The following is a 14,251-nucleotide window of genomic DNA, read 5'->3' as shown; positions in this document are numbered from 1 at the left end:
TCAGATGGAGAAAACTGTTGAATTATTGCATAGCATCCAGACCAGTCAGGCCTGAACCTTTAAGATAGTTATAGGACAACACAAAGTGTAACGTTCCAGTGAGAAAGTACCTGCTTGTCTTTTCTGTCTCTGTCACTGTCTCTTTCTCTCTCTCTTCTCCCCCCTCCCCCCTCTCACTGTGTGTGTGTGTGTGTGTCATGGAGTCCATAGTCAATTATGTTCTTTGTCTCCCCCTCTCCCTCTCCCTCTCCCTCTCTCACTCTCTCTCTTGAACTCACTCTCACTCTCTCTCTCACATGCGTGCGCACACGTGCACACACATACACACTCACTCTCACTCTCTCACTCTCACTCTCACTCTCTCTCTCACTCTGTGTGTTTGTGTGTGTGTGTCATGGAGTCCATGGTCAATTATGTGCATGTTATATACAATAACATCAGTAAGGATACAACCCAGATTAAGTGCCTAAGTGTGTGATGTTATAGTTGTGTAACTAGTATTGTAATTGATTTAAAGCATCTGTCTCAACAGGAATCTGACTGTTTGCTGTATGTTATGCAGGCTAACATATAGGAAACCTAAAAGTGTGTCATGGTCTCAGGGTGCTATCGCTAGTTGTGACAGCTAGTTAGTGGCACTAAGTGGATGCTAATGACTGAAAATGTTGCATCAATGTGACCGTTGTGAATTTTCTTTCCCCTAACAGTCATCAATCAATCTGTCTGAGATGAAGTTACAACTTCTTTAAAAGTTCATTCCTGAGATATATCATCATTGGCTAGGCCAGCATTTATTGGCCTTCCCTAGTTGCCCTGCGAAGTTAGTGGTGAACTGTCATCTTGAACCATTCCAGACCATTTACTACAGTTACATCCACAATGTGGTTATAGAGGGAGTTTCAGGAGTTTCACTGAAGCAACAGTGGTGTATTTCCAAGTCAGAATGACAAGTGCATTGGAGGGAAACTTGCTGGTGGTGAGGTTCCCATGTAACTGCTGCCCTTGTCCTTTTAGATGGCTTTGGAAGGTGCCATCAAAGGAGCCTTGGTGAATTTCGGCAGTGCATCTTTTAGGTGGTCTACACTGCTGCTACTGAGTGTTGGTGATGGAGGAACTGGATATTTTTGTATGTGGTACTAATCAAATGGGCTGCTTGTCCTGAATGTTGTTGGAGCTGTACCCATCTAGGCAAGTGGGGAGTATTCCATCCCATTCCTGTCTTGTACCTTTAGATGTGGGACAGGCTTTGGGGAATCAGGAAGGGTGTTACTACAACACTTGAGACTAAAGGGTTATAAATAAACTAAATCTGTACTGAAACACAGTGAGTACTTTATCTCTCTTTCTTTTAAAAAAAGTTTAAAAGTGCTGTACGCCAGCTCAATTCTAATAAAGCAAGTCTGGAATAAAGTATGGCTACAAATACAGAAAAGGCTATTTTCTCTACCAAAGAGACATTACCTATTTTGAAACATTGGTTAATTTGCCATTTTGTTTCTCTGAAAAGAGGTGAAAAAAAGATGTTCATGCATCGCTTCACCTGATCACTGCTGTTAATTGTATGCAAATCTGCGAGAAGCTGAGGGGGATGTTGTCAGCATCAGTGCAACTGAATCTTTGTGACTTTTGGTTTCAGGAGAGAACAGAAGGAAATTGGTTTGGGGGAGGAGGTAGTTCACAGTAAGGAGGGAAGATGGTGTGACTTTGTGAGGGTATGCAGCTGGACCTTGTTTCACAGAGTAGGAATGTAAAGACTAAGCATTCTGAAAACCAGAGAGCGGAAACATGCAAATTCTCTGCGTTCAACATCACTGAGCCTCCCTGTCAAATCCAGATTCTCTTGATATAAAGCTTCCATGGAACAATGAGTTTGTTATTATTTTTCAGTCACTGTGTTACTTAGATATCTCCCAGATTAGGACATCCTTCTTTTGAGAACATACTTTGTGAATTTGTACTGACTTCACTATGTTTCTACTTGACCTTGTTCGTGTTGTATATATTCCTCAGATCCCCGAGGACAAAATAGGCAAAACAGCTCAGAAAAATGAGCACTGTACACTATCCATGGGTCAGGTTTTAGACAAACAACAGTTCACTCAGCTGCGCTCCAACCTGCACCCTTATATGCTTTCTTATGCCTAGACTAAACATGTTGATTGCAGAATTGAGTTTGAATCAAACAAAAGATCCTCATTTTCAAGTGAGGGACTTTGGAGAAAACCAATTAAGGTTATGCAGTGGACTTTGTATTGCTGGCAGCTCCATCCTTCCTGGGCTTTCTCAGTCCTTGTACCATTGCTTTCAAAATAATAATACTCTCCATTAGATTTATCCTGTCCCAGTCCCAGTCCCAGTCACTCTTCTTCGATGCACAATGTTAGTCTCTTCGATCTCTACTTGATGTCCAATTTTTCCTGCACAATGAGAGGAGTGCAATGAAAGTGAGAGTCTTTTACATATTGCTGAGAAAGTTAGTCTTGCACAAATCTTGAGAGAGAACCAACAGTTTGTTAAATGAAACGTTGTAAGTTGAGAACTTACACGGGAGGTTACAGAGAGAGCTGAAATTAAGGTCAGCCTCATGTGCAGTGTACCAGGGACTCTGTTTCAAGTCCTGCAGAAGTTACAAACAGGTCGAATGGGGCTTCCTTGTTTTCTAGATCCTTCTTTGACCACAACAGGTTTTGTTTTAGAAGGATATGCTTGCCAATTCTGAAAGTGTTTGTCTTTTTGCCTGCTGGTTACGATAACATAGGGATGCTATGAAGAAAAGTCAGACAATTTGGGATTGCATTAATTTCAGTATATGTGTGTTTGACAGAAAGATTCAGTCTGTTTATTATTTTTCTTAGGGTCAAGTACAAAAAAATCTATTGTTTTATCTCTTTTAAAGAAGGCCCCCTATGTGTCTCTTTTATAACCACAGCCCATACAAACATCTGAATTAGAGCAGGAGTAGGTCATTCAGCTCCTCCCGGCTGCTTTGCCATTCAATAACCTTGTGGCTGATCTGTTTGTGGCCTCAACCCTACATTCTCAATAACCTCAGACTCCCTTGTTAATCACATCTCTATCTACCTCTACCTTAAAAAATATTCAGTGGCTTCTTCATCGTTCTTGAGGGCAGAAAGTTCCAAAGATCTGTGACCCTCTGAGACAAAACATTTCTTTCAACCTCTGTCTTAGATGGGAGATCCTTGGTTCTAAGTCTCTTTCACAAAGAGAAACATGATTTTCACAACCTCCCTGTCAGTTTATCCGGGTCTTCCATGTCTAAATAAGATCACTTCTCATCAACTATTAAAGCCTGTTGCAGTCGTTTTGAGGAGAAGACACGAACTATTCAACCCTTTCATAAACTCTATGTTCTCACACACTCAGATTAGAATAGGAGTTTGGATTAAATGATTTTAAAGTTTAGTAAAGTTAAAGGAGTATACAAGTTAGCTGGCCTCAGGGTGAACTTTACCTTTGAGTCAACGTCAAGTAGTTTAAAGACTTAGTCAAATATATTTTGTTCCTCAGAAGGTAGCAGCTACTGGGCTGAGCTCATTTTAAAAAATCTCAGTCTGCAGCAAATGAACAATCTGCAGAGCAGCAGACAGGGTTTGGAACTTGCACATTGTCTAGAGAGAGAGTGTGACAATGCTGTCACTTTGAGGTTATTTTGTCCTGGTTTTTATTTTGAAGAGAGGTTGTAAGGCAGAGGTGTAGAGCTGTCTCTAAAAAAGTAAACATTTTGTGAGGCCTTGGGGTTTATTTTTTCAAGTTGGAACAATGAAAGCAGCCTGAGTGTGGCCAAAGAGTTGGAAGCTTCACTGAATGTCTCCTCGCTGCTACTTTCTCTGAATTTTCTTGTTTTGTTTCTTCCTGGATTGGAGAACTACATGTGAGAATCAGTGTCTGAATTTGCCTTTGTGCCAAGAAGTGTGTTTGTGGGATGTTACTATAATAGGCCAGTTCATTCGTAATAGGTACTGTATCTGTTATTTGGTTAAGTTTTCCAATAATTAAGTTATTCCACATTTCTCTTTTTGCTTTTTGTCTGTATTTTAATTATTGTGTTTAAATAAATTGTGTTTTGCCTAACCTTGGGTCATTTGACCAGTCATATTGCATCGGTAACATGATATTTCGCATCTGCCTTTACAATAAAGGCAAAGTTAGGATCTAGGTTACCTTCTTAACATATGTTGAGGGAGTCTGATCTGGTCCATAATAAGAGACAGAAAATGACCCACATGGGATCTTGCTTCTTCAGTATCTCAATTTTTGTTGCTCTAACAGACAAAAATGATGCTCATATGCACAGTGGGCTAGCCGGATTGTCACATGACAACAGTCTGTCTCCAGTTGCCCAATATGGCTGTGGATAGCATAGCTTATAGAGTTGGCTGATTAGAAATATTGAGCTTTTAATTACAAAGGATTTGGAATAGGTGGATGGAGAGAAGATAAAGTTCAATGTGATGAAGTGTAAAGTGATGAGGTTTGGTAAGAAGAATAAGGACAGACAATATTAAATAAGGAGTATGAGATTTGATGTTCAAGAGAACTCAAGCAGACGTGATGGACCAAACGGTCTGTTTTTGTGCAGTGAAATCTCTGTGATTCTGTAATGTCTAGACATAGCCCAGAGTATTACCCTCCAAGTGATTGTGTCTAATGGTTACTCTCCAGTTTACTACCCAGTTGATTGATTGGATTCTTTGCTAATGGGAAGAAGATGGCTCACATTCACACTCCTTGAAAGAGAATTGTTCCAGATGAGGTTCTATAAGCAGGCAACATCCACTTAATGGTCTTGGATTGTAGAAGATACAGAGATACAGATGGACAGCCATCTTTTACTGTTATTTCAAATCAGTAAGATAGGGCTCGAGACTTCTGGAAAAGATTCAGTGAGTGGTTTTCAACTGTACTTTTCATAAATCATGACTTCATATTGATTTTGATAATGCTCATTTCCTCAAAGAGCGTTACAATGTACCCTGTCATGGATTCAATCCAAACTATTTAATCTTGGTTTGTGTTGAATTGTTTGGGTTTATTGTGATTGGCTTCAACAAAATGGTTGTTGATTGGGACATTATACTTCAATCGAGTTATTTGAGAAGTGAGATACTATTCTTGCTTGTGTTTTATTCAGGATATTTGAAGAATTGGATGTTGATTGAGGCAGTCTGTTTATATTGAGATGGTTGTTTATTGGGGAACTGTGACTGTGAGGAGATTGTTGTTGATTGGGACAGGAACAGATTTAGCAGGCGATTGGGTGTTTTTTTAAACAGATTTGGCTGAGGAACAGGGCAGTGTACGTTTCAGTTCTTTATTACTGCAGTCTTGGTGTTAATGTGCTGATGGCTATTATTCAATCCGCCTTACCCTGCTCATACAAACATAATTAACATTAAAGTATTGAACTGATTAAAGTCTATGCTCATTTCCATTTTAATAAGCATTGTAACCAACAGATTTTATGATGACATTTTTTAACAGGTACATTGAGCAAGATGGTAAACAAAATGCTTTACTTGCACTGCTATTCCTTCAGGTGAAAGGACTCTGCGCAATCTATACTAACGTATTTTCCCTCATTTATTTTTCTGGACAAACCCATTTTGAAAATGCACTGAATGAAGTCTGGAAAGAAAGTGTTGTCATTCTGCTTTTTGTTCTATTCAGTAATAAAATCAATTTAAGTTGTCAATCCTGAGGTCTCAACATCGTTCCAGTAATTGTTGAAAGTTTAAGATCTGCTCATGGATACTGTCCCACATACACTGTCAGTAGACACTCTGTCAAGCAGGTAGAGTGTGCAGTTATGTGCTTATTGTACCCAGTATCTAAGAGTAATTAGACGGTAGTGTAGCCAAAGAGGTATGATGGTTACATTCTTTATGATGTGACCAGATAGCCTAATCTTTCACATAAACTCCCATATGTAATTCCTTAACATTTTTGAACATGGGAAAAATAAATGATGGGTGGATGCAGCCAGATACTCCTCATTAAACAACTTTATTTCATGCAAGACTAACAGAAAGCTGTGGTTTCAAGTCCCACTGCAAGATGCTAGTATGTAATTTAGGCTGACACTCCATGCAAGACTGAGGGTATGCTGCACTGTCAGTAACTCTGTCCTGTTGAGTAGATGTTAAACTAAGGCCCAGTCTGCTGCCTTAGGTAAAAGATTCCATAGCATAGTCCACAAGAGTAGGGGAATTCTCCCCAAAGCCATAGTTGATATTAATCGCTATTAATTCTATTTCCATAATTCTATTTATGGAAATAGAAATTAAAAAGTGTGACGCTGGAAAAGCACTGCAGGTCAGGCAGCATCCAAGGAGTAGGAGAATGGCCATTTCAGGCAAACGTCTTTCCTCAGGAATCACCTGTATACAAATAGAAGTAAATACAGCAAAAGCAAACTACTGCAGATATTGGCGACCTGAAATACAAACAGAAAGTGCTGGAGAAACTCAGCAGATCTGACAGCATCTGTGAAGAGAAAAACGGTCAACATTTTGAGTCAGATGATTCTTCTTCAGAACTGAGTCACTGCACTCAAGGAAATAACTGTTTCTCTCTCCATGGATACTGCTAAACTTGCTGAGTTTCTGTAGCACTTTTATATTTTTATCATGCGAACTGAAATATTATGACTTGACTGTTGTGAACTATCAGGTGTATCCACAACAGTCAGTGAACATAATTATTCTTATTCGGGAGTGGGGTCCTGCTCCTCGGATGCTGGCTGACCTGCTGTGCTTTTCCAGCACCACGCTCTCGACTCTGATCTCCAGCATCTGCAGTCCTCACTTTCTCCTCCATAATTATTCTTATTCCTGTTTTTAATTTGCAATAATTCAAGTTAAGGTACATCAGCGGTTAAGCTTCTTGTTCAAGCAGGCTGAAGGTTAGTTTATTCCAAATTACTACTGACAGATCCTGATGAATGAAGAGATAAAGTTATTTACAAGAAAAACCAGACATCAAGATTAAAACAAGTGTACTTGGAGGAAGAAATTCCCAATATATCTCTGCGATATATCATTGGTGCTGGATAAAAGCAAATTACTGCGGATGCTGGAATTTGAAACCAAAAAAGAGAAAATGCTGGAAAATCTCAGCAAGTCTGGCAGCATCTGTAAGGAGAGAAAAGAGCTGACGTTTCAAGTCTAACTGACTCTTTGTCAAAGCTCATCTTTGTCAAAGCTGGTGCTGGTTGTTTGAGTTTTTTTGTTGCTTAGGCAAGGAGGTCAATGCTTGAAGTTCAGCTGCAATGACATCTGTCATTGAATAATTTGTGTTTTCTTGCGTAGGTAGATTCTTCAGATCAGCAGATTTTGGGGGAGAGAACCTTGCTTGTTCTTCACTAGTTATTAAAGCCACATTCTTGGAGTTTTGCACACTGCTCTAGCTGGCTCTTAAATTTTTTTTAAAAGCACAGTTCAAAACTTGAAATGGTGGCATGTAAACTTTGAGGAATTGAAGGTTCCTCGAAGCAAGAAGTTAATTGTGCTGATACCCTGCTCTCGGCTGTCCCTTTCCAAAGCCTCAGGTCTGATAGCTCCGTTGTCTGTTTGCAATCTCCAGGTATTTCAAGAGTCTTTACATATCTGGGCATGTCCCTCTGTAATTGACCTCCAGCTTGCAGTTTATATTAGGTGATTTGTAGTAGCTTCTTATTGCCTTTGTTTGGTTAGAGTTGATTCTTATTTTTACCAAAGTCTTAATGTCCTAACTCCTAAATTGGCTGCCATATGTTCTATGAGTTTGATTTCTGTTTCTATATTGTGCAGTTTAAAGGGAAGGAAATGTGTTCATATATATATATTCATAGACAGGTATCTAGCAAGGTCTTCTCTAGTGCAGGGGGACTGAGACAGAAACTAGTTCTTTTAAAAAGACAGAAACATGCAGAAGTTTTTTTTCAGTGAGTGTGCAGGTTTCTGCATAGTGAAGCTGGCACTTTAAAGTTGTAATAAGGTGAATCTTAAGTGAGGTTTGAGTATATGTAAGGTTAAGGACAAAAGAGTTGAATCTTTAGCTCTGATATTTGTAATAAGACTGTTTCAACTAGTTCTCGAGTAGTGTAAAATAGTTTGTGCCCTGCCTTGAACATAATGATCAAATCTCAGGTTCTGCTTATTGGGAAAATACTGGGAGGAAAAGAAGCCAATGATGTCAGAATAGTGAAGTGCTGATTGGAAAATAAGTGTGGAGTGTGCAGTCAGTTACTTATTCTTAAAGACCTCGAAGTGAACAAACTTCTGAAGTTGCAAAATAACATTATTAATGTGAAAAGAGAAACCTTTGCCAAAAAACTTAATAAGAAAATAGTTTTATTGACATAATACTGTATTGATTTAAAACTGAATTTTAACAAGTCCTGGTCATCATACAGATTTGCATGTTATTCAAATCCAATCAGAAAATACACTTCAAGTCCATCACACTGTTGCCAGGCTGCCAATGCCTTTATTTTACCATCTACAGTATATGGTTGTGACATGTAAAATGGGATATACATGGAAAATTAGTGATCACCACTGATTTTAAGTGGGACTGGAGTTGTGATAAATGCCTGCAGGGAGGCAGAATGGCACAAAATCACTGGAAAGTATATTATTAATCGATGGTATAATTCACCAAATTAACAATTTTCTTCTCTTTGATAGTTTTTTTTTCATTCTTGCATCACAAATGGTGCAATTTCCTCAGCTTACCCAGACAATCCTGGATATTGTTCAAAAATATAAACAGTTTCAGCTAATTAGGGTTAATTAGCTGTAGATTGTAGTCTAGATAAATAATACTGTGGCTGTATCAACTAATAGTTAGAGGGCATCATTTTTATCAAGTGTTTGGCAGACTTTCTTCTTTGGAATTATAACTATCAAAATCAACAAGACAGCAAAAATTCCACGAAGGCATTTACGTGATCTAATTTCTCGGAGTATGATGCATGACAGCTGTTCTTCCTGTGTCTGTGCTGCAGTTGTTGAGTAAGCGGGATCTATGGGCAAGGGTGAAGATCAATTGGCATCTAAAACTCAGCAAACGCATGTCGGCTCTGACATGGTGCTCCCGTGCACCGTGGCAATGCTGAGTTCCCTTTGTCTGTTACATAGAGACATACAATGTAGGAACAAGACGATACCATTCAGCCCCCTGTCCCTGCTTCCCAATTTAATAAGATTCAATCCATCTCGCCTGCACGTGCTCTCTGAAAATTTTGACTTGATGCTAATCCCCTGCATTTCTCTGTAGCCCTCGCACATTGTTTCTAATTGCATACTCATTTAATGCCCCCTTGAATGCCTCAATTGAAACTGCCTCTACCATGCATCCAGGCTGTTCATTCTAGACCTGAACTGCTCATTGTGTGGAAAAAAGATTTTCCTTCCCTTGCATTTACTTCTTTTGCAAACACTTTAAAAACCAGATGGCACAGTTTTAATGATCATAGAAATGGGAATAGTTTCACATTAACTGCTCTGTCCAGATGATCATCATTTTGAAAACTTCTAACAGAACTATCTTAGCTTTCTGTTCTCCAAGGAAAAGAGTCTCAACCTTTCTCATTTATTCTCATCACTGAAGCTCCTTGTCTCTGGAACCAATTTAATAAACCTCCTCTGCACTTCCTTTATGCATTTACATCTTTTATAAAGTGTGGTGCACAATACTCTAAGTGAGCTTTAATTAGCGTCCTGTACAAGTTCCACATAATCTCCCCGCTCTTGCACTCTATGCCCTTATTAATTAAGTCTGTAATACTGTATGATTTGTTGACTGTGCTCTCCTTTTATCCTGCAATTTTTAAATGATTCATACTGATATAAACCCACCTCTCAGTTCCTTCACACCCTTTAGAATAATACCCTTTGTTTTACATTGTCACTTCTTGTTCTTTGTTTCAGAGTGCATTACCTCAAACGTCTCTGTATTGAACTTCATCTACCACCTATCCACCCATGCTTCCAATATGTCAATGTCCTTTTGAAATCCTACTTCTCCTCAAAGTGTACAATTCTCCCAAGTTTTGTATCATCTGCAAACTTTGAAATTGGCCCCTGTAATCAAAGACTGAAATCATTGTGGGCGGCACGGTGGCACAGTGGTTAGCCAGAGACCCGGGTTCAATTCCCGCCTCAGGCGACTGTGTGGAGTTTGCACGTTCTCCCCGTGTCTGCGTGGGTTTCCTCCGGGTGCTCCGGTTTCCTCCCACAGTCCAAAGATGTGCAGGTCAGGTGAATTGACCATGCTAAATTGCACGTAGTGTTAGGTAAGGGGTAAATGTAGGGGTATGGGTGGGTTGCGCTTCGGGGGGGCGGTGTGGACATGTTGGGCCGAAGGGCCTGTTTCCACACTAAGTAATCTAATCTAATCTAATCTTTCATCCCACATCAACAACATCACATTCATCAACCATCTGTTACCTCTTCAAAGAAATTTGACTTAGTTAAACATGATATTTCATTAACAATTTGATGGTTCTTCTGAATCAGTCCATATTTTCCGTGTGGCTATCAATCCTATCTTGAATAATTGTTTCTAGACCATCAAAGTTAAGCTGAATTGTCTGTAATGGCTGGGCTTATTCTTACCGCCATTTTTGAAAAAGATATTCCATTTGCAATTCCCCAGCCCACTGTCATCACCCCTAGGGAAGATTGAAAGACTATTGCCTTTGCAATTGCTGTTATAACTTTTTTTTAATATCCTTGGATACTTCCCATCTGGTTCTGGTGTCTTATCGACTTTAAGTACTGACAGCTTATCCAAATCCCATCTGTTTTGAACCCGTTGTGTGACTGGAGTTCCTCCCCTGTAGCTATGCCCTGGACAGTATCTGCCTCATAGGTAAAATAGATGCACATTATTCATCTTTTGTATTGCCTCTTTCCTCTTGTGAAAATCCCCTTTTTGGTCCTATTCCTTCTTCTGTCACACTTTTACTATTGATGTGCATATGGAATCCTTTAGAATTTCCCTTTGTCTGCTACCACTCATTCTCATGATGACATTGCTTGGTGGAATCTATTCACCACCCACTAGTGGGAAGGATATAAAGGAAGAAATTGCAAGGAAATTATAGATGATGCAAACATCATAGTGATGGAATGGTTAGCTTTAATTACTGAATATAGGTTGGGAAAGTGGGTAGTATAAGGAGCAGCATGAGACATGCACTCTTCGATTGTGTTCAGGAGAACTTCCGACAGCAGCATACATCCAGACTAACAAGAAAGGAGTCATTGCAAGATCTGCTTCTTGGAACAGAGTCACGGCAAAGGATCAAGTGACAGTGGAGGAATATTAAGGGGACAGCGAGCATTGTATCATAAGTTTAGGATGCTGGTGGGAAATGACAAAGAGCAAAGTAGAGTTAGAATAATCAGAGAATTGACTTCAATGAGGCAGGAATGGAATTGGACTGAATAGACTGAAAGCTTGGCTGGTTGGAGAAACAGGAGATGTGCAATGGGCTATCCTCAAAGGAAATAGGTTGGGCACAATTAAGAATAATTCACTTCAAAGAGAAAGTTAGTGAAAACAAATCCAGAGCTTCGTGGATGACAAAGGAGACAGAAATTAAGTTAAAGATGACAAATTAGGTTTTGATTTTATTATCATGTGCTCAAGTATAGGAGTGCAGGAGTACAGTGAAAAGTGTACAAAGTCGCCATTCTCCTGTTGCCATCTTGGTTACAAAACCAGAATTAAAAAAAAAAGCAGAAATTGAAGAAACTGAGCCAAAAGGGAAGAAAAACATTCAGATCTAAATGAAGATATTAAAGTCCAGATCTTAAAGTCCCATCACAATAAAGGTGTATGGAATGCTCAGGTGCCCGGGCCTAGCCATAGCATATAGCCTTTTGCTCCTGTCATCATTTCCAGTTGCTGGGAGGAGCTTTTCTGCCGCTCCGATCACCAGGAGTTGCGAGCATACTGTTGAGTAAGTGCTGAGAAAGTGCACTTCTGACTGGTATCAGATAGAAAATACAAATGAGAACCAAGCTGAATATAGAACATTTAGAAAAGAGGTGAAAAAGCATATAAGAAACATAGAAAGGATTGCCCCTTACACTACCACTATCCCAGTCCATATTGAGTAATTAAAACTCCCCATTACAATATATCTGTGATATGTATGATGTTTGCGTGTTTCTGTTATTTCCTCGCAGGTTTGACTGTAGCAAACTGACATTAGGCCCTGGCTCCAGCTTCTTGCAAGTGTACTTAAATTTGGCTGATGTAAGGACAACACCTCTGAATATCTAATGGGTGACATAATCTCATTATCCTCCCTTGTTCGATAATGATGATATGAAAGGAGGTGGATGCATACAGTGCCTACCCTCTCCCATTAGAAATTCTTGATGTGCGATGAATTAATGAGACTTTACTGGTTTTGTTCAAAATTCTAGGCTCCATTTGTCATATCATTCCATTCTCTTGCACTGAAGAATTTGGGGTGATTTTGTTTGAAGGGAAGAAACTCACCGTCGTATGGACCCATTTCAGTATTTTTAGCCCCACAATCCTCCTCCCTTGCATGCCTGGAGTGAACTAACAAGTTGCTATACAGAATCTTCCACAAATTAGTAGCTTCTAGACAGCCTGTAACCACAGCTCTGGTAACATTTACAATTTTTAAAGGGAGTTTCCTTTGCATGCCCCAAACAAGGTCCTTGTAGTAGGATGAAAGAGCCCCTCAGTTCCACATCAGTGCTGCCTTTGATTTTTCACATGGATGTTTCACTGGATTGATAATTCTGTGCATTAAGTCATTGTGCATAGCAAATCTATGGCATAAAGCAGGAACAAGGGAAGTCAAGGTAAAATAGAAATATATTACATAGAAATATATTACATAGAACATTCAGGAGACTAGACCATTCAGAAACAAGAATAGGTCATTCAGCTGATGAAATCCACTTAGCAGTTTTTGTTAGATATAGTAGCTGTATCTTATTAATTGCAAATGTCTTTCTTATCTCCTTTTTAAAAATATCTTTACTTCCAACAAATCCCCTAACTTGCCAAATAACTGAGACTTGAATGAATTCTACATCTTAGTAATGTACTCCAACTTCAAATTCAAATGATAAAACTCCAGCTCCAGTCCTGAGGGGACAAGAGTTCCCGATACTTACCAATTTTAAAATGTCCCTTTATTAATTAGTCTAGATCTGAACCTGTTTGTTTTTAAATATTTATGCCATCAGCCTGTCTCCAAATGCATTACAATGCAGTTTTGGTTTCCTGTTCTAAAGGAAGATTTCTGTGCTTTTGAAGGATTACAGAAAGGTTTCAGGGACAAGATCATTGTCTTTTGAAGACAGGCTGAGTAAATTAGATTCTAGATTAGAGTGGTTCTGGAAAAGCACAGCAGTTCAGGCAGCATCCTAGGAGCAGGAAAATTGATATTTCAGGCAAAAGTCCTTCATCACGAATAGAGCTCTATTCCTGATGAAGGGCTTTTGCCTGAAACGTTGATTTTCCTGCTCCTAGGATGCTGCCTGAACTGCTGTGCTTTTCCAGCACCACTCTAATCTAGAATCTGGTCTCCAGGATCTGCAGTCCTTGTTTTTACCTGAGTAAATTAGATTTATGTTCTCTGGAGTTTTGAGTTTTACAAGAGCAGTCCCATTTTTTATAAGATTAAGAAGTGATCTTACTGAAGCATTCAAGATTGTGAATAGGCTTGGCAGGCTACGTTGTGAGAGGTCCTTTCCCTTGGCTAGGTCATTTAAAATACAGGGACACAGTCTCAGGATATGGGATCAGTCATTCAGGACTGAGATGAGAAATGTCTTCACTCAGATGCTTGTGAATCTTAGTAATTGTCTGCGTTACAGAGATGCTGTATTGTTGAGGATATTTTAGATTGATAGACTTTTGATCTCTCAGGGAATTGAGGCCTACGGGGTGTGGGCAAGAGAGTGGAGTTGAAGTGGAAGATGAACCTTGATCATATTGAACCAGAGAGTGGGCTCAAGGGGGCTGGATGCTCTCCTCCTGCTCTTATTTCTCATGTTGCATTCTTATGTTCAAACCCTTAGGAAGACATTGACCAATTCTTCTTTAATGTCAGATGGTACATAACTGGGAGGAAGTTGTTGTCTGCAAATCAGCCAGAGGATTTGAATAACATGATTTGGTCTGCATAGTTCCTGTTGTCTGCTGCTGTCCAACAGTATTACCTTCCAGTTAATTCTCTGCTCTCCTAAAG

General features: G+C 39.4%; 1 protein-coding gene across 1 annotated transcript in view; it reads left to right on the top strand.

Moving 5' to 3' along the window:
• Positions 1 to 14,251, top strand: part of syn3 (synapsin III) — a 232,351-nt gene that overhangs the window by 91,820 nt on the left and 126,280 nt on the right. The gene's annotated exons all lie outside the window — the stretch shown is intronic.

This window comes from Chiloscyllium plagiosum, unplaced genomic scaffold (assembly GCF_037043375.1).
Source record: "Chiloscyllium plagiosum isolate Xiang-an unplaced genomic scaffold, Cpla_swu_hap1 HiC_scaffold_19, whole genome shotgun sequence".
Taxonomy (NCBI): Eukaryota; Metazoa; Chordata; class Chondrichthyes; order Orectolobiformes; family Hemiscylliidae; genus Chiloscyllium; species Chiloscyllium plagiosum.
Note: the sequence above shows the minus strand (reverse complement) of the source record. Positions and strands in the feature narration are given on the sequence as shown.